Source organism: Gymnoscopelus braueri, assembly GCF_963280865.1.
Source record: "Gymnoscopelus braueri genome assembly, chromosome: 5".
In the NCBI taxonomy this organism is placed as follows: Eukaryota; Metazoa; Chordata; class Actinopteri; order Myctophiformes; family Myctophidae; genus Gymnoscopelus; species Gymnoscopelus braueri.
In genome coordinates this window covers 11,216,773-11,244,414 of record NC_137606.1, presented here as the reverse complement: position 1 = coordinate 11,244,414, position 27,642 = coordinate 11,216,773, and positions in this window count along the sequence as shown.

Sequence of the window (27,642 nt, the reverse complement as noted above, 5' to 3'; positions counted from 1 at the left end):
GACTAAAACTAAATGGAATGTTATTCAAAAGACTATGACTAAAACAAAATCAAAATTTGCTGTCAAAATCAACACTGCCTGATTGCTGCATGCATCCAGGCAAGGGTCCAGTGGCAAGGGTTCATTCTGAAGTGAAGGTACTGGTAGATATTACGGTTGGATTAGTTTCTAAGATTACATTATGTAATGTGTTCCACGGAGGTACCGAGTGTGATATTAATACCATCCAGATTGGCCATGTCTGTGTTTTTCACGCACCGCCTACCATTTTTTTTGCTCAAGCTTGGGATTCTTTGATGAATTTAATGCAATCCAGATTGAATCCCATATGGTGTATAATATACAATATTTATTTGCAAACATGTTTTGACCACTGTTCGACTCAGTAGGCCTTATTTTTTTAATTATCTGTTAAACAAAAATCTTTAATCTTTTTTACTCCCATAACGTGACGATACAAACTGCTCCGACCATCTGCCAGATATTATACTGTTATATGTTATAAGATAGGCCTCGTTTTAGCTTTCTTTTTCAACATGTTTGATGCCATCTTTAGTTATCATGCATGGGCCATCACACGTGCATAATGTACACAATGTACACACCCTCCCTCCCTCCTAATATTGGGGAGAAACTACAGCGATTCCCATCTCATCCAATTGCGTACATGAAATGACAGATGACCTACAGTATGTTAAAATTCACATCTCAGATGTCGTTCAGGACAGAAAATGTCCTAACTTGATAAATTGTTACCACTTTACAGTTTCGGTTTTATCTAACTTCACCTACAGTTGTCTGTCTGTCTGTCTGTCTGTCTGGTTGTCTGGTTGTCTGTCTGTCTGTCTGTCTGTCTGTCTGTCTGTCTGTCTGTCTGTCTGTCAGTCAATCTGCACCAGCTGCGATGGACAGGCCATGTCTTACGTATCCCTTCCAAAACAAATGCTGTATGGTCAGCCGATGGAAGGACAATGGCCCCGATTCATAACGAGGGTCGTATATATGGGGTAAATAAAGTTCGTAAAGGCCGGTCGTATTTTGGTAGTCACAAACGGACGTGCAATTCCCAAAGGGGTTCGTATATCACAGAGACGTGCGTATGACCAGGTGTAGGAGCTGATTAATGTCGAAGTCTGCATCCAACTGTAACGTCACTTTACGGCACAGTGTTGCCATGTCCGCTTATTATAAGCGAATTTGCGCTTATTTTTCTGTAAAGTTGCTTGTAAATATTGGTATCAGTGGGGTGCGTTTTTTTGGGCTTGTTTCTAAAGTGTAGTTGGTTATTTGGGCTTGCTTCACAATTGTTCAATTGTTTTAACCGGTGGTTCTCAAATATTTTTATGTCATGGACCCCCAAGTTAATATGTAAGCTAATTTATCCCTATAAGCCCCATCTGAAAATGTTTTGTGCCAGCTGGAGGCAGATTTGTGTTGTTAGAATGTTTAAAAAATCTTCCAAATATTCCACATTTTATTACAAGATTTGTTTTTTAATATAGCAGATCTACAAGCTCACAAAGGTTTAATTAAAGTGCTTATAATGGCCTAAGTGCCAGTTGCTTCTTTTGGGCTTATTTTCATAGACCTGGTTGCTTATTTCTCTCACAAAATCTGGCAACACCGGAGTTTAACTTCTCGTCCAGACTTACAGCTGTCGGCCCGGCCGCAATGCCTTGACACTGACAGAGAACTTGAACACCATTCTGATCTGTCTGAAAGCGAGTCCCACTATTGCACGATGGATCAGCTGAACGTTATGTGTAATGTTTACAAGGTTTAACCCCGCCAGCAAATAATAGACTAATAACCTGGAAAGGATATAACATTGCTCACGTTTAGCCTACTAGGTAAAAAGATGATGTTGAAAATAAATCCACTTTGGCTCAGATGGCCCGCTGGCAAACACACTGAGGGACCTATATAATTCAGCTCTAAATGGAACTGATAGACTAGAAAATAAATAAAAAGCGGTGGAATCTACATCATGTCTATATTATGCATAGGCTACAAGCAATACATCGTTTGACATTTATTTTTTATTTTTTATATATATGTGTGTTGACAAATGTTGGTTACATATATATTTTATTTGAGGTTTGCCACTGTTGTAATTGATTTTGGCATGAAGAATAAAGCATTCTAAAGACATACGCACATTTCAGCCCTGGTAAGACAGCCTCGGGGCTGACCTGAGAACGTGCGCACCTGACGCACCAAACACAGACCAAAAAAACGTTTATGAATCCGACTGCAGGTGTAGGATTTGTCCTAAATGCCAGTACGTACAAAATATGGTCGTAAATCCCTTTATGAATCGGGGCCAATGGCCCCGATTCATAAAAAGTTTTTTGGTCTGTGTTTTGTGCGTCAGGTGCGCACGTTCTCAGGTCAGCCCCGAGGCTGTCTTACCAGGGCTGAAATGTGCGTATGTCTTTAGAATGCTTTATTCTTCATGCCAAAATCAATTACAACAGTGGCAAACCTCAAATAAAATGTATATGTGCCCAACATTTGTCAACACATATATATATAAAACATAAAAAAAAAGTGAAACGATGTATTGCTTGTAGCCTATGCATAATATAGACATGATGTAGATTCCACCGCTTTTTATTTATTTTCTAGGCTATCAGTTGCATTTTGAGCTGAATTATTAGTCCCTCAGTGTGTTTGCCAGCTCAGCCAAAGTGTCACCTAATAATGAAAATAGGCTATCATGCCTTAATGAAACTGCGGAGGGACTGACGCACCAGTGTCCGTGCCGCGGTATTAATTTGTAGGCTAATAGCCTACTGTAGGCTACTCTACTGTATATTGATCACATGAACGCCACACACAACAGCCTAATAAATGTTAACATCTGATGAGGAAACTATAGTGATGAAAGCTGTGTCCAGAAGATCCATTCCCCATTCAGACGTAGGACAGTGATATCAAAAATTTACTAATTTAATCAATAAGTAATCAATAAGCTCTGGTCCATAATCGGATAGCAGCGTTCCACTTGTATGCCCTGGATGTATTTTCAACATCATCTTTTTACCTGGTAAACGTGAGCAATGTTATATCCTTTCCAGGTTATTAGTCTATTATTTGCTGGCGGGGCTAAACCTTGTAAACATTACACATTACGTTCAGCTGATCCATCGTGCAATAGTGGGACTCGCTTCCAGACAGATCAGAATGATGTTTAAGTTCTCTGTCAGTGTCAAGGCAATGCGGCCGACAGCTGTAACCGGTGTTGCCAGATTTTGTGAGAGAAATAAGCAACCAGGTCTATGAAAATAAGCCCAAAAGAAGCAACTGGCACTTAGGCCATTATAAGCACTTTAATTAAACCGTTGTGAGCTTGTAGATCTGCTATATTTAGCAAAATCTTGTAATACAATGTGGAATATTTGGAAGATTTTTTAAACATTCTAACGACACAAATCTGCCTCCAGCTGGCATAAAACATTTTCAGATGGGGCTAGGGATAAATTAGCCTACATATTAACTTGGGGGTCCATGGCATAAAAATATTTGAGAACCACCGGTTAAAACAATTGAACAATTGTGAAGCAAGCCCAAATAACCAACTACACTTTAGAAACAAGCCCAAAAAACCGCACACCACTGCTACCAATATTTACAAGCAACTTTACAGAAAAATAAGCGCAAATTCGCTTATAATAAGCGGACATGGCAACACTGTGCCGTAAAGTGACTTTAAAGTTGGATGCTGTTGGATGCAGACTTCGAGATTAATCAGCTCCTACACCTGGTCATACGCACGTCTCTGTGATATACGAACCCCTTTGGGAATTGCACGTCCGTTTGTGACTACCAAAATACGAACTCCTTTACGAACTTTATTTACCCCATATTTACGACCCTCGTTATGAATCGGGGCCATTGATTGCACCCATAAGGGGGGCAGAAAAAGCGGTACAAAGACAACATCAAAACCCACCGGAGAAAGTGGAGGTCATGCCTATGTTCCCTCAGCCCTATGTTCCCTCAATCCCAAAAAAAATATAAAGAATCATCCAAATTAGAGCCTATGTTCCCTCAGCCCTATGTTCCCCAATATCAATTTAGACCCTTTGTTCCCTCAGCCCTATGTTCCCCAATATCAATTTAGACCCTATGTTCCCTCAGCCTTATGTTCCCTCAGCCTTATATGTTCCCTCAGCCCAACTGCATGTTCCCTCAGCATCACAGATGGCTCTGGATCTGCCATAATGTGCTGTTGGTGTCACCTGAAGGAAGGGGATGGGGGGGCATACCTCGGGCACCGTCCAACCCATCTCTCTCAAGAGAACTATGTGGAGCAAGATGGTCCACGAAGGCACAGCACACCTAGAAAAGGACCTTCACACTGTGCCGCAGAAGCTATAGGAGGCACCAGAGAATCTACCATCAAAACAGCTCCTCACACAACCACTACCATGGCAACCACTTACACCTACCTACCTGCCCCTGCTGCAATAGAGACTGTGGATCAAGGACCGGCCTTCTACTCTACAGCCACCTGAAGACCCAAAGATGACCAGACCCACCGACAGTGGTGGGCAAAGTACTCAAATGTTTTACTTAAGTAAAAGTATAAATACTGCAATGTGGAAGTACTTTGTTACAAGTAAAAGTCCGGAATTAAAAATGTACTTGAATAAAAGTACAAAGGTGTATCAAAATGTTGTTAGCCTAAAGTAGGCCTACCACAAGTAAAAGTACTAAAATGTTTGAAAATAGCAGATCTACAAGCTCACAACGCGTCGCACCGCGACGCGTTGTGAGGTCGTAGATCGGCTATTTTCATGTCTCATATTCCATTCCAATTGGCTATGATTGGCATCTAAAGTTTGTGGGGGTGGCCGTTTTGCACAAAATGCCACACATCATGAATGCAGCCCGATTGCTTGGAAACTTTGCAGACACATTCCCATTAAGCCAAAAAATAACCTCCATCCCAAAAACAGCCCACTTCACGTTCTGGCCTATAACTCTTGAACTGTAGGTCGCACAATCAACATTGTTTCTTCCCCCTGGATTCCTTGGATCATGATGCAATTTATAGGCCCTGTTTGTGCCAGATTACAGTTTCTGCCATAGTGTTTATTTTTTTTTTTAAACACAGTTTTTGCTACTACTCCTACATATTTTGTCCAAAACTCTCACAAATCGGTACACATTATATATGGGGTCATGTGATCAAGATGTATGAATTAAGATTTTTAAGATCCCATTCCAAGTGGCTATATGACCAAAGTTTGCGAGCCCTGGCTAGGCAACCCGGCCTGGCGGAGTACAACGTGATCAATGTTTGCCCCTATCGGGATCACTCTCAGTATAGTCATGGCCATGGCCCTGTGGGGCTATGCCTGCCAAGCCCTAGTCGGCCCCCTTGTAATCAGAGTAATTGGCAAGAGTGCAGGCTACAGTGCATTCAATGCAATTGGCATTGAACAAATCTAACAGTTGACTCAAAGTGAGGTTCACTATACGTGGTTGAGATATTGCAATATTTTTTTGGGAACAGTGGGAGCAAAGGGTTCTGGAACGAATGAGGGAGAGATGAGAGAAGGGGGGGGGGGGGGGGAATAGAAAGAAATGGACTGACTAATTCTCATAAATTCCCTCCCAGTAGACTTCTGTCCTGGAATTTACGGCAATACAATATGGTGAGTACCACACACTTATGTTATTTCCTTCAGCTGAAGCAGGGATGACCAAGATTAAATTGGAAGCTAATAAGACATGATTCAATATGCATCCATCTCATTTCCCCCCTCTATTCGCTGTCAAGTAAATTAAACATATTTATAGTTTGCACTGCAATTTCTATCTCACATCCATCACTCACTCATCGGCTCATCTTAGGGAACCACCAAGAGAGGCCTCTAATTTGCTGGACTAATTAACCCATTCAATCCGGGAACGCATCTGTGTCATTTTAGATTTCTTTGGCTATTCAAAAATAGCAGATCTACAAGCTTGTAGATCTGCTATTTTTTTTAAATCGTGAACATTTTTAGCAAAATCTTCAAATATATATATTTTTAAAGCGAACATTTGTAAAATATTTTGTTCCAGGGACCGCCCCAGAAGCAAAGATTTGAGTGACAAATGTTCGCTTTAAAAAAAGATATATACAACGATTTTTCCAAAAATTGCAGATCTACAAGCTCATAGCGCGGCGCTGAGTGCCGTGCTATGAGCTTGTAGAGCTGCTATTTTTAGATCTGCAAAAGAAATCTAAAATGAAGCGAGATGCGTCCCCGGAGTGAATGGGTTAAAAGATAATGGTGAGCCTCCGCAGATGTCAGTGGAGTGGATGTGCACACCTTAATCACAAGATAACAATTCTGAGGAAGGCATTAACATTGACATGGCTATTTACAGCCTGTGCCTGGCTCTTGGAACCTGCTGTCCTTTAAGGAGCTATAAGCATGGGGTCACTGATGCCTACACACATGCTCTTTGTTGGCAGCGTGCTCTGCTAATTTACTGTCATTTTGGACGACCAGTGACAACAACAAAGTACAACAAGTACAACAGTTGTTCAGTGGTGTAAAGTATTTAAGTACATTTAGTCAAGTACTGTACTTAAGTACAATATTGAGGTACTTTTACTTTACTGGAGTATTTCCAACTTCAATACCTTTACTTTTACTCAACTACATCGCAGATCTACAATATTGTACTTTTACTCCACTACAATTATTTGAAAACTTATACTGTACTGTTATACATTATTATATTATAAAACATAAATTAACCACTTCAGCCCTATTTTATACATAGACTATTTGAAAATAGCCGATCTACAATTAATTTACAGATTATTATATATCATAATATGATAATATTATTATTAGATCTATTAATCTACAGATCTACAGGCTCACAACGCATCGCACCACGACGCGTTGTGAGCTTGTAGATCTGCTATTTTCAAACATTTTAGTACTTTTACTTTTGGTACTTTGGTACTAAGTATATTTTGATTTAGAATGTTTAATCCCAGACTTTTGCTTGTATAACTTGTATAAGTATATCTGCATTGCAGTATTGATACTTTTACTTAAGTAAATCAATTGAGTACTTTTTCCACCGTGACTGTGGTAACTAGTACCGCACTGGGTAGCGGGATGGGTATTTGCCTAACCAGGGGGGCATGCAATCCCAAGGTGCATCGTTCATGATTTGCATCCTTCCCAACTTGCGTCGTCGCCGAGTAGGCCACGGGCTGTCCACGTGAAGTCTGAGATCCACATTGGAGCCACACAGTTCCCATGTGGATCTTGATCCACATGATTAGATTTAATTTGTATTCTGTTGTATTCTGTTTTTATTTTATTTTATTTGACTGTATTTCTTCAGTTTTATGTAAAGCACTTTGTAACGCAAAGTTTTGTATCCCATGTATAATGCACTGACTTTTGTCTTTTATTGTGCTTTTTTCCCCCCATAGTGCCTTAACTAACATCCATAAGTATATCATGCACAGTATACACTGCTGCTATGCTCGCGCACCATTTTCATATCTTATCTCATAGTGTAAATATGTAGATAACTTGTTTGTTTTTTTGTTCTCCCCCCCCCCTCTTCTTTCTATGGAAATAACGAATTCCACCCACTTCTTCACTTTTGTAAACCTGTGATGTGACAATAAACCTGATTCTGATTCTAACCTTAATTAGTGGTGAGCCCAAAATCTGTTCTGCCCGGTTCTGCTCAGTGGCTGGAGCAATTGATCTGAATTTGCACACATCCGTTGACCATTACCATGTGCACGGAGCAGCGAAGCCCGTTTTTCCCTTTCCTCAAATGTCAGCTGTTTATTAGTGTTTTTGTTCGCTGGCTCCCGGGTTGCCAAATCATGTGTGCATATCCCCCCACGGTTATGGTCTAGTCTAGTGCTTTATAAATAGAGTTGTAATTATTCTAATTTCATTTCATCTTCAACCAACGGAAGACCAAGGAATGACATGCAAAGCAGTGGTTTGGAGGATTAGAGTTAACATAACATAACATACCATTGGTTCTTCCTACAGTAAATTTCATTGGAGGAACAAATAGAGTGGCTGTTAGAAGTAGAGGAGGACATATGCAGGGCAGCCAACTTTGATCACTAAGGCTGTCTGCATTAAGGCTTATTTAAAAGGGAATGAAAAAGCACTCTGGTCTTGAATTGTGCCTGACACAAGGTGGCAGATAATTATTGACGATCAAGAGAAATAGCCATTAAGCATACAGCTGCCTCTTTATTATTATTATTCATATTTTTTTCATTCTTTACTTTGTTATAAGAACTTTGCCTCAGAACAGGAAATTGCTTGAAAATGTCACCTTTTCCATGCACCGTCTGCTGGCTTTGAGTCATCGTGACAATGGGCCGGGTGCTATTTCAGGCATGTCACAGGTATCAGGCCGCCCCACCATGCAGCCTTTCAATAAACCTTCACACTGTTTCCTCCCGGCAGCAGCATTTTACTGTTTCTTTGATAACTCTGTCAGTCATTGCAGGCAACTCATTGTGATCCATTTTTTACTCAAACAATTTGAATCTAGGTCAAATGGAGTAAAGGTTGGTCCAAACAGGCTTGGGAAAATAAATAGCAGCACACACATTTGCAGGAGCTCTTTCCTGAGGTTCTCTATCGTTTATCCAAATATTGCTCTAAAATACAGAGGTATATTCTGATATATGGTTTCTCTGGAGGCACTGTTTACCAAGCGACCCGACTCGGTTGAAGATGGATGGTTGGATGGATGGATGGATGGATGGATGGACGGATGGACGGACGGACGGACGGACGGACGGACGGACGGACGGACGGACGGACGGACGGACGGACGGACGGACGGACGGACGGACGGACGGACGGACGGACGGACGGACGGACGGATAGATGGATGAAATGTGCCTGAGGATATTTTGGAACGTAACAAGTTGTCAGAAACAGTTTTTACGAACATTAGAATACATAAATGAACTATAGGAACAGTCTGCACTCACAAGAAACATGTTCTTTTTATGTATTTTATTTACCGCAGCAGTATAGTCTCTGACAAACGGATGCGTTTCGGCTTCTCAGGCCTTCATCAGCGTGATGTTCCATTTTTCTGTTCTATAGACTGTTTTCTGAGAGTCACACACACACACACACACACACACACACACACACACACACACACACACACACACACACACACACACACACACACACACACACACACACACACACACACACACACACACACACACACACACACACACACACTTGGCCTTTCTTCCTGCTCCAGCAGAAACCATAGAAACCTTGATTGCAATCATCGCAGAGTGTGATGCCCAATTTACTTCCCTGTAAGTCATCTCCTGCTTGGGCTAGTTCCCTCCGTCTAGTGCCATGACGATGTGTTCTTCATTGAAATTTTATAAAGCTGATCTGCCATCACCAGAAATGACTGAATAGGAGCAGACATCACAGGAAGAAAGAAAGTTTCTCAAGAAGTGTGATCTTCTGAGGTGCCAACTTTGACAGGTTCCTCAATTTGTCTGAACAATTTCTGTGACCATGACAGGCTCCCCGGCCCCCATAGTGGTTGTGGCCCTAAGCAACCGCATAGACTGCTTATGCCAGCGGCCGGCCTGGCAGACACTCGCCTATGCTGGCCCGGACTGCTGGCCTAGCGGTCTGGGAACTTAGGCTCTAATGTAGCCTGACAGCGCATCGCGGGTTTGAGTCCCGTTCCCGACAGTCTTTGCTGTATGTCTCTCCCCATCTCTCACTCCTTGTTTCCTGTCCATCTCTACAATAATCAAAAAAATTAAGACAGGAAAGTTTTACGCAGTTTTGCAATTTTATTCTATTTTTCAGGTCCTTCGATAAAGAAACTTTATTCTTTATTAGATCTTTCGTATTTTCATCATTAAATATAAACAAACTGCTTCACAGTGGTGCTGGCTGCACCAATGCTACTGTACTGCAGGTGTTTTTGTGTAACACACAATGAAACCTTGTTTAACAGTAAATCTCTGCTAACCTTTATTCCAAAATCAACTTTGTTGAATTAAATTGACTGCAACCATGGTGTGACACAAAGATGCCTACGATTCTTATGTGTAGCAAAACCCATCTGGAATCACAAGGTGAGAAGAAGGAGAGAACTGGTTCTTCCAATAATTTTTTTTCTTAATGTGATGCATAAGACTTGGTAATAGGAAAATACTGTATACAGTTTGTCTTTAGTTTCCATTATTGTGGTCACTCTCAGAGTTAAATTAGCACAGAGAATTTGCATTTGTGTTTGATGTATTCTTCAGCAGCAGCCATACAATTTTTATGCTGTAGCCTACTGAGCTATCCTTCATGCCTTCAGGAATGTACAGTACGAAAGTTTGAATGTATGTTTATGTTCCATTTTTCAATAACAGCGTAGCCTACAACCATACAGTGTCAACTGATGACAGCTTACTGTTTATTTACATCAATCATAGCCTTTCAAACCCAGATGTTACAGATCAAGTACTCTGTAGTACAATGTGTTGCACACGTCATGTGCCCAGAAAAAATAGATCTACAAGCTATCAACACTTTGTGTCAGGGCGTGTTGATAGCTTATAGATCTGTTATTTTGGACACATAACACCACAAGTCCCCAGTGTTGGAAAAAGTACTCAAATATGTTACTTAAGTAAAAGTAGCAACATCACAATAACTCTGTTACAAGTACCAAAATTGGCATCAAAGTACCAAAAGTAAAAGTACTAAAATGTTTGAAAATAGCCGATCTACAAGCTCACAACGCGTCACGATGCGACGAGTTGTGAGCTTGTGGATCGGCTATTTTCAAATAGTCTATGTATAAAATAGGGCTGAAGTGGTTAATGTATGTATGTATGTTAATGTATATCTGCAAAGTAAAGTTTTCAAATAATTGCAGTAAAAGTACAATATTTGCCTCTGAGATATAATGGAATAGAAGTAAAATAGAAGTTTTTTTTTTTAAACTTAAGTACATGTACTTAATTACTTTACACCACTGCAAGTGTCGAATCCGAGTTAGGTCTGAAGTCTTAGATGAACCAAGTCAGGTCAAGTCTGAAGTCGCTGTGTTCAACTCAAGTCCCTCAAGTCCCCATCTCTGATTATGAGAGCACACACACCATGCATGCATGCTATTGCACATCAGTCTTGCTGATGATGAAAAGGTATTGCGTCAGTTTGTTAATAGCTTAGGATTAACCTTCATTAAGGAGCCATTAAGAGCACTTTTTATGGCTGTGTCCCACCCAGCACTGTATCTGTGAAAGGCTGCCATTTAGCTGTTACCCTGATTATAATCAAACACTTGACTGACAAAGGCACTCACTCTGCTTCACAATTCGCCTTTGACACCACTTTGTACATAATTTTTCAATAACAAAACACGTCAATACCAATGTTTTGGGTTTTTTTCTTAACCAAAGACTATAACACATGTGTGTGAGTAACTTTTTAGTAATTTCCATGTGCCACACAACCCTCACTATAAAATTGTTTCAGATTTCAGTTTAAATTTGCACGAAGACTTACACATGTCGTGTCCATACTAATTGAATACAGTGCATTTTCCATTGACAAACAAAGATGAACTGTAGGCTATTAGTACTTGTGCGTTGTCATTCTTGCCATGGTTTAAGTGACACTTATCCTTATCAAACCATTTCCAGCCTGACAGTGGATGTCACTTTATTGAAGCACATATGTATTATGATAAAAGCCTCGGCACTAGAGATCTGAAGACACTGATGGTCACTCACAGTGAAATGAGACCAGATAATTAATTTCACGCTCACTAATGAATAGTCTTATCACAAGCTCTTGCATCAGGATTAATGAGTTGTACTAACAATGCATACCTATAATCATATTCACTTCAATCTTTAATAAAAACCTTGTCTTTTGTTTCCCTGTCAAGTTTTATAATTGGGATACAGATTGTGGGAAGAGAAACAATAAATCACAGACAGTCTGTTATAGAAAGAAACTCATAATCTAAAAGCAATACGGCATTTGTAAATATTAATGAGATCTATATCTCATTGCGGGGAAAATCCTAACGGTGTGTCTGATTACCATCAACTCTTCAACACTGTTGATCTATTAATAGTGTATTGTATTCAGCTGATTCAACATTCCACTGAAAGATTTTCACGCCCTTCTGCACTCTTCACTCGGTCCTTAATGGAAATACATAGTCGCGACATTTGAAGCAAAAGATTCCGGAACCTCAAAACGTTGTGTCAAAACAGCTCTTTCTAATTTCAAAGCTGTCTACCTTTTCACCAGACCGCATCTGAAAAAAAGCAGTTAAGGGTGCGCCAATAGGACGTCTCGCGCTATATCAGCCATATACAGATGAATTGCCAGACTAATTAAAATGAAATTGAATTGTGTGCCACAGAAGTTGACAGCAAGTCATAGGGGCCTATTGAAAAATGAACTGCTTGATTGAAAGCTGTAATATGTTAGCATTCAATTAATGTAGCTGCGTAGGCTAATCAAAAGCAAATAAATGCAAGTGGTTCGCACGATACTTACTCTTCGGGCATCCCATAGGGAAGAGCCTTACCGTAGCAATAATCAAACCACTTGATCACCACTTGATATTAGGGCAGGGATATACTCAAAATGTGAGGCACGATGACAGCATTGTGTGTGTGGGTTGGGGTTTGGTACAGTAGGTGGCCAGTGGCTTTGTCCATTTTCCTCCACACCTCCTGCATGGAGTGCGTGACCTGAGGTGATGTTGGCTCAAATCCAGCACCAATGGTTTTGATAATGTGGATTGTGGAAGTTAAATGGTGGATTTGTGGATAGGACTCTATATGAACAAACTTGTTATATCAAAGTCACTGGCCACCTACTGTATGATCCATTATGGTTTGCCTAAATCCAGCACAAATAATGAAACGATGAGCACTTCTTACATTCAAATTCTATTTATACGATTCTCCTACTGTAATGTGTGCATGCAAAAGTAAACTTTAAGGGGGTGCTGATAACATTTTTATGTATTATACATATAGCATATAGCAACAAAATAAGCAAACAAAAAAACTGCCACAGAGCTTTTAAAAAGATGACTTCCCATTTCACTTGTTCATCTTGTATTCTGTATACGTTTTCTCTTCTAATTGGATAAAATTGGTATCCAGACCTGAAAAGACATTTTCTGTTCACTAAAGCGCTGGAGAGACAGGGAGGCCCCTGTTACTGAACAAACACTAGCAATGATTGCAATCAGAATATAGAGGTATTTAACACGTATTTAACACTCTATTTAGTATTGGTATGCAGTGCTGGTAATGTTGAGAGTGATACGAAAGAAGAATGGTTGAAACAAATCAATATTGAGTAAAAAAAAAAAACGGAAATGTTAAAATATCAATCAAAAATACATAATGAGAAATACCATTTGAGAGCAAAGAGCATGAAGCTAATTATAAACTTGAAAAAGTGGCAGGTGCAATTATTTAGTGAACTGTTAGGTGGAACAAGGATTTCAACAAAATGGTCATACACTACCTTAAAAGGTTTAAATCGCACAGCTTAGATAAGTGCAATAAGCCAGCTTATCTATAGAGATCTATCTGAATATAGTGTAAAATTGTGGGTGTCGAGATTTTACAGAAAAGTTTAGCAATACACACTTATGGGAATTTCTTTTCAATAAAAAATCCCAGTAGAATAAAAATAGCACACCTTTCCTAAAGAACCAGAATATTTCAGTTTAAACAGAGTTTTGAGCTAAAAGTAGGAAAGACTAGTTGGGTGTCTAAAAATGGGCATTGTTTAAAAATCCCTGGATGGGTTTCATTCTGCCGTCCACCTGGTGATTTTACGGTTTCTAATACCGAAATTTAGTTATCCTCACAACTGTTTCAGACAGGGTCTATTTACTATAATATTGTACTATTACATATTTTAGTCTTTGAATTTATTTTAGAACAACAGATCAATTAACAACTCATATAGTGCCAATGACGTCTTTTGACGGCCGTTTTCAGTGTGCCATTAGTGCCAATGACGTCTTTTGACGTCACCTAAAATAAAATAAAAAATTCAAAATATATATATATATATATTTTTTTTTTGGTTATTTTATTTACTTTTTTATCTCAAAGGAACTAGGAGAAAACAAATTTCAAAAAGTTAATGCTCCATCCACTTCAATGTTAAAATGTAAACGGAGAAAAAAATGTCTCCGTTTGATCCATAATGCCTGTGGCATATGGATCAACAAGCTTGAAATAAGCCTGGCAGTGAATGAGTTAATGAACAAAAGATACCTCACCCAAGACAACAGTGATAGTCACAGATAACCAGAATAGAGCAATAAAAACAGTAAACTTTAAACGTTATTGACTTCCCAAGTTATTTTCTTTTCTTTTCTTTTCTTTCCCTTTGTTCACATATTCTGCAGTACAATTTTCAGACAGAGGAGCATGACATGCAATTTACATTGTCCACCAAAATAGTGCCAGAGACAAAAGAATGCAATAAGCTACAGAGATAGGTCTCATCCATTGCAGTGACAATATTCATATCAGTGGGTGACTTGTCTGTAAGGCACTTGGAAGATTGCAATGAACTTCAGTGTCTTGCGGATTCAGGGCCTGAAATAACTTGGCCATCCTCCAGTTGGAAGGAGAAAGCATAAAGTTCATTCTCACAGTGAGACCTGTTGGTCGTATGGGGCAGAACCATAAAATGTGTACTTCATAATGGCTATCCAAGGAAAATAGCAAGAGCATAAGAACTACTTGTTGTCTGAATTGAATTGAATGTTTTTTTTTTTTTTTTTCATGAACACACTTACTTAATCCATTAAGACCGGGAACGCATCTGTGTCATGTTTAGATTTCTTTGGGCTATTCAAAAATAGCAGATCTACAAGCTCATTTGAGCTTGTAGATCTGCATCTTTTTTTGAAAAATCATGAAAATTTGTGCAAATCTTTGAATGTATATTTTTTAAAGCAAACATTTGTAACTCAAATCTTTGCTTCTGGGGGTTCTACAAATGTCTTCTAAATCCTAACAGTTTTTTGAACGTATGTTGCTATAATATCAGTGGTTCACAAACTTTTTCATGTCAAGGGCCCCCAAAATTATATGAATTTGGCCGCGGACCCCCATCAGATTTGAGTTAAAAAAGTTTGCTTTAAAAACATATATATATATATATTCAAAGATTTGCACAAATTTGCACAACGATTTTTCAAAAACAGCAGATGCCATGCTGTGGCATGGGCAAAATGCAAAGTGAATACACATACCACACCAATATCTAGAAAAGCGTGCTCCTCTGAGGGCAGCTACAGTATGTCCGCCTGGCCGGGTTGTCTACCCAAGCCTCGGCCAGTCGTGGCGTGCAGCCGCCAGGACACAACGAAGCTGCGGGGGGGAAATAGAGTTTGTACGAGATGGTGCAACTTCTCATGTTTGTGGCGTTCCCTGTGGGAAGAAGTGAAAGCCCTTTGGAGGTGCACTCTATAGAGGCCCTTCAACATGCGATTCAGTGTGGGGATAAGGGGATGTTGCACTTAAGACATACATGTATGTGAAGTATTTTATTTTATTTGCCCATTGCTACAGTATATTGTGGTTATTGGCATGGCTTTGTATGTCTCTTGGGGAATCAGTGTGCAGTTGGAACTAGCTCTTGTAATGCCTATAGTGATTGGTTGATAGAGGACCACCCTATATCAAGGCTATGTAATATAAGACTCATTGGTCTGTGTGAGCAAATTAATTCATCATATAAATACAACAGTGGGAGGTGCAAATCATCTTCAGTGACAGCAACAATAGCTGCACGCCCAGGTAACGCCCCCTCAACGGCAGCAGCAGCGGTCAGCAGTACATGTATAGCAGCAGGGCAACGGCGGGAGCAGTAGCAGCAGCTGGACCAAGTTGTTGTCCTCACAGCGGCAGCAGTGGGAGCAGTGGCAGGACCATTGGAAGAAGCAGCGACATCAACGGCATGCAGCAACAGGCTCAGATGAACCCCCCCCCCCCCAGCTTCAGTGGTCGTTTCAGATGCAGGCGGTTAGCAGCCGCCCCTCAGCAGGCCCTCCTGCCGCCGGATCCTCGCCGCCAACCAAGTGAGGCGTATCAGCTCGCCATTATCAACATGAGGACGTCGGCGGGTCCGGATAACATCAACCCCCCCCGCCAGGTGCGTGTGGTGTGCGGTGAGCAGCTAGCAGTCCCACTCTGGGACCACTTCTGTTTCAACTCTCCAAAAGTTCTCAGATGACAATGTCGTTGTCAGCCGTATCACAGACCTTGTGAGGTGGAGTGACAGTAACCATCTCAGTCTCAATGCAAGCAAGACCAAAGCTGGTGGTGTACTTCTGCACTAGTGAAATGATACCCAGCACCATCCACGGGTTGTCGTCAGTAGTACTATGTCTATTAACCTTCAATCTGGGAACCCATCGGCAAAAAAAAAAAATAATATGTTTTTGTCAAGTTTATATTCTTATTTTTCTAAAAGCCAAAGGACAATGCCAAGGACCTGTAGAAGAGAGATCAATGTAAAGTAGTGTTTATCATTCTGCATGTGTATTCTATAGTGCACAACACTGCATACACTTGACAAAGTTTGTACTGCAAACCATATGATGGTATACAGTTGACATTATTGTCTCTGCCAGGCCGAAAGGCATGGCGAGAGAGTATGTTTTTCCCCCTGTCCGTCCGTCCGTGTGTCCGTCCGTCCGTCCGTCCGTGTGTCCGTCTGTGACCAGCTAATCTCCGGCACCGTTGGCTTGATCGCATCGAAACTGTGCACACACACTCCCTGGATGCCAATTCAGAACCTCTGCCCCACATTTTTCTCATGGGCCTTTTATAGCGCCACCAAGAGGCCGATTTGTGCAAAACATATTTTTTGACAGTACTCCTACAGATTTTGTCCAAAAAACACGCAAATCGGTACATAGTATCTGTATAGTCATTTTTTTTTTTTTTTTTTTTATCCCACGATTTTGTAACCCTATTTTTTACACCCGGTGCCAATTGTCTATGTAATCCTGGGCACTACCTTCCCTCTGCCAACCTAGGGAGGCCAGGGCCGAGCTCATGCCTCCTTCAATGCATGAGAGCCAACTGACCTTCTTGTCACCTGACAGAGGAGAGTTTCCCTGGTTGGACGTAGCGCGTGGAAGGAACACGTTATTTCAACCAGTTCCCTTCCCCTCCATCAGAAGCCCCGGCTGGCCAGGGGGAGGCAGTATAGTGACCAGGATTACTGCATGTTTTTGTGAGGGTACCTACCCTAGGAGACACGGGGAGAACATGCAAACTCCACACAGAAAGGCCCTTTCGCCAACCCCACCTAGGGTATGGGCACTGATGACGCGGAGGAGAGAACACACCCCCAGCGCCCACAGCGTCCCCTGCGGGAATCGAACCCAGGACCTTCTAGCTGTGAGGCGACAGCACTACCGACTGTGCCACCGTGCCCCCCAGTATCTGTATAGTCATTAAACGAAACAGTTGTTTCAGATTTTTCATTTTCCATCCTGATTGGCTAAAAATGTCTTCCAAAGTTTGCAGGAGTGCTATTTATTTGAACAAAATGCCTTAAATCATGAACAAAGCATGCAATTTCCGTCAAGTTGTGCACGCACATTCCCATTAGGCCGAGGAAGAAATACCATTTGACATTTTTCAAATCAGCCTCATGGTGGTGCTATAACAGGCCGATTCGTGTTTTTACCTATAACTGCACCGATATGTGTAAAACTTTGTATGCACACTCCCTAGAGGTCAAGGAAAAACCTTCGCCCTGCATTTTTCACATCTGCCTTTTATAGCGCCAACAGGAGGCCGACTTATGTAAAACACATTATTTTATACTACAACTTCCAATTTTATCCAAATTTCACGCAAATCGGTACACATGATCTCTATAGTCATGTGATCAAGACGGATGTGTTTGATTTTTCATATTCCATCCAGATTGGCTAAAATTGACATCTAAAGTTTGCATTATCGGCTTGTTTTGAATACAATTCCGCAAATCATGAACGCATCCGATTGCGGTCAAACTTTGCACGCACATTCACACTATGTTGAGGAACAAATGCCACACTTTTAACATTGGCCTGTTATAGCGCCACCAGCAGGTCTAATTTAGCAAAACAAATGTTTTTAACAAAATGCCTCAAATCATGAATGCAGTCAATGTCCGATTGTCGTGCAAGGCCTAAGAAGAAATGGCACCCTTTTCACATTGGCCTATTATAGCACCACCAGGAGGCCACAATAGCCTACCTTACCTGGCGGAGACCTGTGCTCCGAGGAGCACTTTTTCTAGTTATGATTCTTTGTTTGTATGAATACTGAATCCTTTCACTTATTTCCGTGGACACCTACAGCAACATGTGGGACACTAACAGACTGAACAAGCTGGTGAAGAAAGCTGGCTCTGTTGTGGAGGATAAACTTGACGGTTTAGAGATGGTGGCGCATAAGGAGGAACCTGGAAGCTATCACGGCCAACCCCTCCGGTATCACAAGGTTGTACAACAACTCACACGGTCGCTCTGCTCAGCCCGTAGTCTAATGTCACTCACTCGCGGATTAGCCAATTGCTAATCTCTCAAGAACAGATTTTGCTCTGCGTTTGAATCTGTAGGGGGGGTTCGTCATATCGCGTACGCACTGGCCTACAAGTGGGCATGCCTTCAGATCAGGAAGCAGGCCGCGCTTTACCCAATCAAATGCAGTGGGCGGGATTTACGTGTCTGCCGATCCTTCCCCACTAGAAACAACCCGAAACTCATTTAACAATAGCGTCCTCGGAGCAGACAAAACCACGGAAAGATATTCACATTTTAACTTGCTCTTTCATCATAGAAACAATTGGGCTTATAACCAAAACGATCCATGTTCTCTGGGAGAAGTGGTGTTAGTGTTCCGTGTAGAAATATTGTTAGTGGGAATGAAAACATAGTCGCACCACCGGAAGTGAAAGGCTGAAGGCAGACCAAAACCCCGGTTTCCTTGCGCATGTGTGCTACGTCGACTTCCTCCCAGAGCCAAGTGAGATAGTAAAAAACAGCAGAGGGAGCTGTTTTTCCTTTTCATTTGGCAATGGGTTCCCAGATTGGCCAATTGCAGACATGAACATTGTCATGGCGGTGTTGCTGCATGAACACAAACGTAAAACGTAACACATTACAAAAACTAACAAAAGTGTCTGCAATTAATGGTCTTTGACTATGTCTCTCAATTGTCCTGTTATAAGAATATACGGATATAACAGATAATTTTTGCAAACAGCTCATAGCATCTACTGATGCGCGCACAAACACAGACACACACACAGACACACACACACACACACACACACACACGCACACGCACACACACACACACACACACACACACACACACACACACACACACACACACACACACAGAGGAGAGAGTCGCAAGAGATTAATTACGCCATCAAACCACAACTTCTATCACAGCATTTTCACTGTACAAGCACATTTTCAGTTTTAAACAAAGAGTCATGTTGTGACTATGTCACAACTATGCCAATTTGTGTTGCATCCTCGTTTCGGCAATGATTTGGCAAGTTTCTCGACTTGATTATCCAGCATAACAGTGGCACTTCCTACTAGGAAACTTGTGTAGACCGTACATCTGACAGACACCATATTACATCAAATATATCACTTTAAACGACCGTTTTATAAACTCAGTGCTGATACCTGTGTTGTTTGCAGCTACAAGACAATGGCGACAGTGTGTCTCGATGAAAACTTGGTCTAGTGTGGTGTTTGTTTGTCTGTGACTTATAGGCATCTCAATTACTAAAAAAATATAGTATTTTGTACACCTACAAAGGCAACAGGTGCGTAGGAGAAGACTAAACGAGGGGGCCCAACGTACTGAAAGAAAAAACGCACACACTGTCTTCAAATGCAAGAAAAAGATTTAATGGGCATACAACAACGTTTGTATTCCCATACATCAAGGATCATCTTAAGGAAGTATACCTTCAGATAACCTGAGGAAAGTCTAACAGACCGAAACTTTGTTGTACTCCCATTACATCTCTTTCTTAAATTTGAAGACATTATGTGGGAGTTTCTTTTATTTCATCCTCTCAATTACTAAAATGTATGACTGAGATTTACACCTACTGTAAATCGACCATTTAGGTGGAATATGGAATTTCACCCATACAGTACAGTACCTTCATTTTGTGTTCACAATTCTCTTTCTAAATTATTTAAGTTATATTAGTTGCATTTATAATTTGAATCTACATTATGTAACAATTATTTTGGTGAATACATTTTCATTTTGACCAATCTGTATGGTAGAGAACAAAATGACTATCCTTTTAGGTCATGGGTGTCATTGCTACGGAGCCCCTGAAGGGACATTACTAGGTAGATTGTTTTAAGGGTAGGTAAACATTTTTAAAGGGTCACTTTATTTTTAAAAGCTGGCGGTTTATGTTTTGTGGTATGGGGAAAAAAATCATATGTTGGCAGAAAAAAAGAGGAGGCTATAAAAGGTGACATTTTTTTTATAGTTGCTTTATTATCCCCCGTGGACCCCCGGCCGCCACGGGGACCCCCGTGGGCCCCTGGCCAATAAAAACAATACTTAATACAAAAAATGAAAAATTACCTAAAAAAAATGAAAAGAAACAATCTTATTGAAAAAAAAAATCTCCTTTTGAAAGAAAAACAAACTCACTTTGAAAAAAAAAACAATAAAAAAAAATTCTTTGAAAAAAGAAATCCTCTTTGAAAAAAAAACACTCACTTAAAAAAAAAAAAATCTTTGAAAAAAAAAATCCTCTTTGAAAAAAAAACACTCACTTTGAAAAAAAAAAAAACTTAAAAAAATATAGATATTCTTTGGGAAAAAAAACTTTGAAAAAAAAAAAAAAAAATGTCATTCTCTAAAAATATTATTTTATATACCCTTTAATAATAAAGCAACTATAAAAAAAAAAGTTAACCCCCCCAAAAAATTCCTTCCCCTTTTAAAAAAATGTCACCCCCTAAAAAAAAAGTTTTTATAGCCTCCTCTTTTTTTCTGCCAACGTATGATTTTTTTCCCCATACCACAAAACATAAACAGCCAGCTTTTTAAAATAAAGTGACCCTTTAAAAATGTTTACCTACCCTTAAAACAATCTACCTAGTAATGTCCCTTCAGGGGCTCCGTACATTGCCGACTTTGAAGGATTTTAATACAATATAACTTACACAATTGTGGTGGTGGTGTTTGGTCTCCCTGTTCTTCTATTGTGAAATGTATAACCGGTGGTTTAGTTTGACCGTACAACCACTGGTTGTACTGCCTGAAAGTTAGTATAAATTACATTTCCCTCCTGAGCAAGTAGGCAGGCTCTATAAGCTCTGTGGTAAAAATAATAATAAAGCAAATCAAACAAATACAAATATTGCATGGGGGATCCGGTTCGAATCCCATGTAGGACATGAAAGTCATATAGTGCAGCATTTATCTGGGAGCAATGTGAGCAGACCTTTTATAGCCTAAAAGCCTCCATTCCATGAAGCTTAAAAAAAAAGTATACAAAAAAAGTATACACAGCCACACATGATAGGTTCACTGCAATTACTATAACAATGCATTAATAATAGTAACTGCAATTGCAATTACTTTAAGGGTACTTTGTATTAATTTGCCTCTATCCACCAGGTCATTTGTATTTAAGGGAAGATTGTCTACTTTGTTGTCAAAATACCATTATGATTGTTTTAGTACTCTATTTTTTCCCAGATATGCCACAGAATTGGTTAAAAAAAAGTTTACTTGAATACATTTTATTACTATTCAGCTGTATTGTAGAACTGATCGTGAAGAGAAAATGCTTAGCCATCAATTCCATACTTCTATTGGAGATAAGGATTCATAACATGATATAAGTGCACCAGGTGAAAAGTGCACTTGACAGTCTCAGTAGAAAGTATACTGAAAATATACTGTTTCAAAGCTACAGACTACAGACTCAAGCTAATATGATGATCAAAGAAAAAATATAACCTTACTCAGCCACAAAAAAACAATGTGAAAACCTTGGAGCTCATGCATTATTACTCTTATGTCTACGCTTAGACAATCGAGTCACACATAAAAAATCTAATAAATCACAATGCAAACAAACTAATACAGTAACAAGGGTGGCACTGGCAGAATGTCTGTCCATTATACGAAAATAGACAACAATAGCTGAGCATGGGTTGGAATCATAGACAGTAAAAAGTATGGACAAAGTTATGCCTCAATTTACAACTCGGAAGCTGGCCCCTTGGTTGGAATGCACATCCAAGACATTGCTGTTTTGCATGATAGCTGCATATGGCACAGACACACCAGTATAGTTAGTAAAGGCTTCCTGAGTGGACAAGGACAAATGTAAAACATAAAAGATCCAAGCATTCCACAGAAGTTAAAGAATAAGTTTCCACAGAAAGTCACATACTGTACTTTATGTTATAAAACAGACAGCATTGTGTGGTTTTATGCGTCGATATATACTGTGTTCTGTTTCAGGCATGTAGGTGACACTGTTATCCACAGAGACAATGGCTGCAACACAGAATGAGCTTACATTCATACACCAACATTACAAGCATAGTAATGAATACAAGCAACCAAAATGCAAAGCTCTCAGACAATAGATAACGAGTTAGTCCCAAAAACAATTCTCACTGCCTGAAAATGGTTATGAATTTGGGTTTGTTCCAAGGTAATTAAAATTATTCCAAAGACTGACTTTGGATGGGGGGGGGGGGGGGGCTTTTAAAACTCTCTGTCCCTTTCCTTGGAAATCTGTTGTGCGTTGTGACTGATTTTACTGTTTTACCATTGTTTAACAGCTATCACAAGTGCCAGCGGGAGAGTACCTGCATTCTTTTTTTAAATAAAGCTACTCCGTTTTTTGTCTCATTTGTAGTGGGTCTGTTGTTCTTCTACTACCATGCGCAGTATTTGCTTCTTTCAAGCAAAGTAAACCAGGATGCAGTGTGCAAGGTGTGTGTTAGTATAATTTTTCTGTAAATTTGAATATTATAACACAAAAGCTTATTTGACAGTGGATTAGGTGTTTATCACGCTTACCCTCCTGCAGCTGATAGAAATCAGTTAGTACTCTGTGATAATTCTAAGTATCTCCCAGTCATGAAAAGTAGACATGTTAATGTAAATCATTAATAGTAATTAATAACTAGAAAGGGGCACTCAGTGAAGCGCAAATCTCCACCAGGTGGCACACCCAAATAATAATACGACTGGCTACAAGTATTTTTCAATGGAAGCCAGCAACATGAAGATACAAATTCATACCTGATACTGACACACTACATAAGAAAAAATAATGTCAATTATATGTTTCTCTTTCATCATTTCCACTCCCCTTCTCACAACTCCGTCCACAATACACAATTCGGCTAATGTACTGTTATTTTTAACCCAGGCCTTTATATTTTCCTTTCATATATTTCTTGCTTGTCACTCCCACACAGATGCATTGATGTCAATACAGTGTGTGTCACTGCTAGTGTGAACACAGTATTATGCTACATGCACACCGGATGCGTTGACGGACATCACGTTGCATGATGAATATAACATGGTGATGTTTCCGAACAGGCGGTGTTTCTGAAATTAGCTTTGGTTTAATCCAACATTATGCAAATGTGGTCCTACAAGCGCTACGATCTGGTCATACTATCAAAGCAGGCGCTGGCAGTGCTGATCAAATATGAGTCAAGATTCTGTTGCTGTATTGCATGTCTCTCACCTCAAATGTTTTCAGAAACAATACTTTGGTGCGCTGTTTAGCTATAAAACTAGATTGTGTATTACCATTTGTTATTATTCCGCTTAATTTATACTCAATTTGAACTTGCTGAACGGCTATTTTCAGAGAGTGACAGGAGTATAAATTATGCATGCAGGAAACAACTTAAGTGTGGGGCACCAGTCACCAGTCCTCCTTCTAAAGCGGGTACCTGATGCTGATGATTGAACTGTATGTGCTTATGCAATATCCTAAATGAGTCATATCCTCATCTATTGAACGAGAGAGAGAGAGAGAGAGAGAGAGAGAGAGAGAGAGAGAGAGAGAGAGAGAGAGAGAGAGAGAGAGAGAGAGAGAGAGAGAGAGAGAGAGAGAGAGAGAGAGAGAGAGAGAGAGCAGTTTATTTTTTGTTTTGTTTTTTCTAAATGGAAGCTTTAAGCACTTTAGATGTGTTCCACTCTGATTTGTTTTGCTTCTTGGTTCTTTTTGTTTTCCTCCCCCCCCCCCCCACTTCTATAGGAGATTAATCTCATTCCAACTGACGTTTCCCCAGGCGGGGTGGGGGGCGGCGGGAGGGGGGGTTATTGGGGGTGGGGGGGAATTAGAAACAACAGAAATCAGGACAGATTGAAGATTTAAAGCTGTCAAGAGTACAGGGGTGTGTGGTTATTTCTCTCTCTCTCTCTCTCTCTCTCTCTCTCTCTCTCTCTCTCTCTCTCTCTCTCTCTCTCTCTCTCTCTCTCTCTCGCTCTCCAGAATCTTTTTTTTACAGAGATTATTTTATCTTATTCGCTGGGGTTCTGGCCATGCCTCCTGGCAGTTGAGCTGTGTCTGGTGAGGGCTGCTTTTATGGACTAATCCTCCACAAAGACAGTAATAACCCACCAGTTCATCCCCAGCCAACCCCTATAAACCGCATCCCTCCTTTTGCCAACCCACCACCCCCCACCCCTAACCCAGTCCACCATGCCCATACCAATCTTCAAGAGACAGACCAGACAGACCGCCAGGAGGTCAAGAGAAGAGCAGAGAGAGAGCGGAGATAGATCAGCGGTGGTTGTGCCGGCCTGGTGGAGCTCGAGGGCTCCGGTCGCATCCGCACTGTGTGTCTCTGAACCGAACTGAACTGAACTGAACCATGAATTATTTAAAAAGAAAATGTTCAGGCGAAATGGACAGATAGATCTCTTTCCACGTCCGAAGCGTGACGGCACAGAGAGTGGGTCTTCAAACAGAGGCAGATCTGTCTGATGCAGGCCTATTAGTTTTCTATGCTCGACACTCCCGGGGGAAGCTGATAAGAACTCAATAGATTGGGGCAGAGAAAGACCGAGGCTGGAGTGAGAGAGCAGTGTCTGTGGTGATGAGCTCCGGAGCGCAATCAGCACAGTTTGACACGGACGGATCACGAAGGGGATCACATTGGTCATATTGGAGGATATCGCGTCTCTGTCGGGTGGAAACCTCATATGTCCCAAATTGTTAATTTTCCGGATTCAAATTCAAAAAGAGCAAAGAGTAGCAGATCTGCAAGCTGGCGCGGCTTGATCTAGGATGATCAAGGAGGGCATTAATTCTTCTGCCTACACATACGTCATGTCCTAGTATGAGCGAATAGGGGAAGGCAATCAACGTCACGTGATGCCTTTGTTTGGCCTGGCAAAAACTCGGATGTGTCTCAAAGAATATGATTATTGGCAGAATTTAGAATATTTGGCGATCCTGTCTTCTTTTTTCACAAGATCGGTGGTTGTTGCAATGACCTGCACTACTAAACTTCACCATATGTTGCGCAATGATGAAATAAACCCATAAAAATGTAATAACGTGTATGTTCTGTAATGCAATTCCGATGGTGAAAAGCTGTGTTGTTTCACCCGAAAAAAGTAATGGTGGATTCGGCCACGCCCCGAAATACCCGTATGTGTGTCTCAAAGAATTCACGAAAAAAACACAAAAAGTTAGAATATGGAGATAAGAGGTTTCTGCCCGACAGCAACGATATTGTACATAACGCATTGGAATCAATCTGTAGCATAGCCTCCCCTCATGATTTTGACATAGGGATTTATGTCAATAGAGTTGGGCAGTAATTAGATTTTGATCCAGTGCTCTCATATCTTGAATCATTTATGGAGATTTATATTTTCTGTAATCTGATATCCCTCAATTATTAATCAGCGTTATTGGATCCCTTCAGTGAAAACGATTTAGCAATGTTTATTTCACCGCCTCAATGGTTTGAGTTGGCCAAGCCGTTATTGAGGGCCATATTCTCATCCACAACATGCAGCACATGATGAAGTGATAGTCTGTGATCCCTCTTAAAAAAATAAAAGAAAATAAAAGAAAAATTGATTATACATACTGTATATATGATTTAATTAATTGATATTGGCATTTAAATGCATTATGTCCAGCATGGCTATATTGGACATTGATTATGTACACATGGTAATAGTACTTTCAACACTACATGGATTAACTTGTAGTGTCTCTTACAGGCCGGGTGGCCTACCTAGGGCTTTGTAATAGGCAGAATGTGGCATTGCAGCCATGATTTACGTCATTGCATCAACTATAGGCATATAGTGTTGTTAATGTGTAATTATATTATATGCTGCAATATTCGAGCAACTGTTTGTTGTAGCAGCATTGGATGGCAGTTATATAATGTTGTTCTTCACAGCATGATCAAGTAGCAGGCGGTAAACACCAATAATACTTACACTGTTTGATGAAGTAAAATTGTCTCTCTCCCTCTCTGAGTCTGGTGCAAATGCTCATTTTCACACAACGTTCAAGATCATGTGTGCTGAACTTGGTGAAGATTGGCGCTTTCACACTATGGTCCCGGGTGCGCACCCCGGACCACATGGCAGATGTTGTGGTAGTGTGAACGTAGCGAACCGTTCCCCGTAACGCATCACCGTACCGTACCCGAAACCACCTTGGGAGGTATAGTCTCGGGTCCGATTGCTGCGGAGTCGGGAACGGAACACGGCAGTGTGAATCCATCCGTACCAAGAGAAGGAAGTGGACTGCTAATCATATATCATTTATATATTTTTTATAATGACGCATTATTTTAGCTGGGTTATACCTTCTCATAGTTCTACTTGAATGTTGACAAGAAATAATAATCCTGCTAGTGTTTGAGTAGCGCGAGCCGTGAAAAATAATAAACAAAAAACACATGTGTGGCGAACGTATTTATAAGGATAAATACACCAAGGATTAGTCCGTGACGTCATATCAAGGATGCGTCCGTGACGCCAATATCATATCAACAGACGACGTTACATTTCGAGGTTTCAAAGACCAGTGCACACACTGCTTTGGTTGTGTATTGTTGATCTGTTGTTATTATAACTCAAGACAACGTCAGGAACACAGTCAAACTTTATTATTCACTCTAGAGTGACTTTTCTTCTGTGAATGACATTCTATCTCCCAAAGCCCCATAGTCCACAGCGCCCCCATGAGGCACATATTTACCATTACTGTTAAATGAAATGGTCTCGAGTCTTGGCCAGTGTGAATGCTGGCCAGCCAAGCGTACTCGGAAACGGTTTGATTCAAACGGATCCAGTGTGAAGCCGCAAGAAAGTTTTACATTCATGGCGCTCCCTATGGGTCAAACAAGGCTTTTTGCTCAGCATTGTTTGGAGACCTCTCATTATATGGTTCAAAAGATTTTTTCAAATATGTTTTTGTAAATAGGCCCCTCCCACAAACCAAGCCATTAACTGCCTATCGGTATGGAGTATCAAACACCTGTGTATCACAT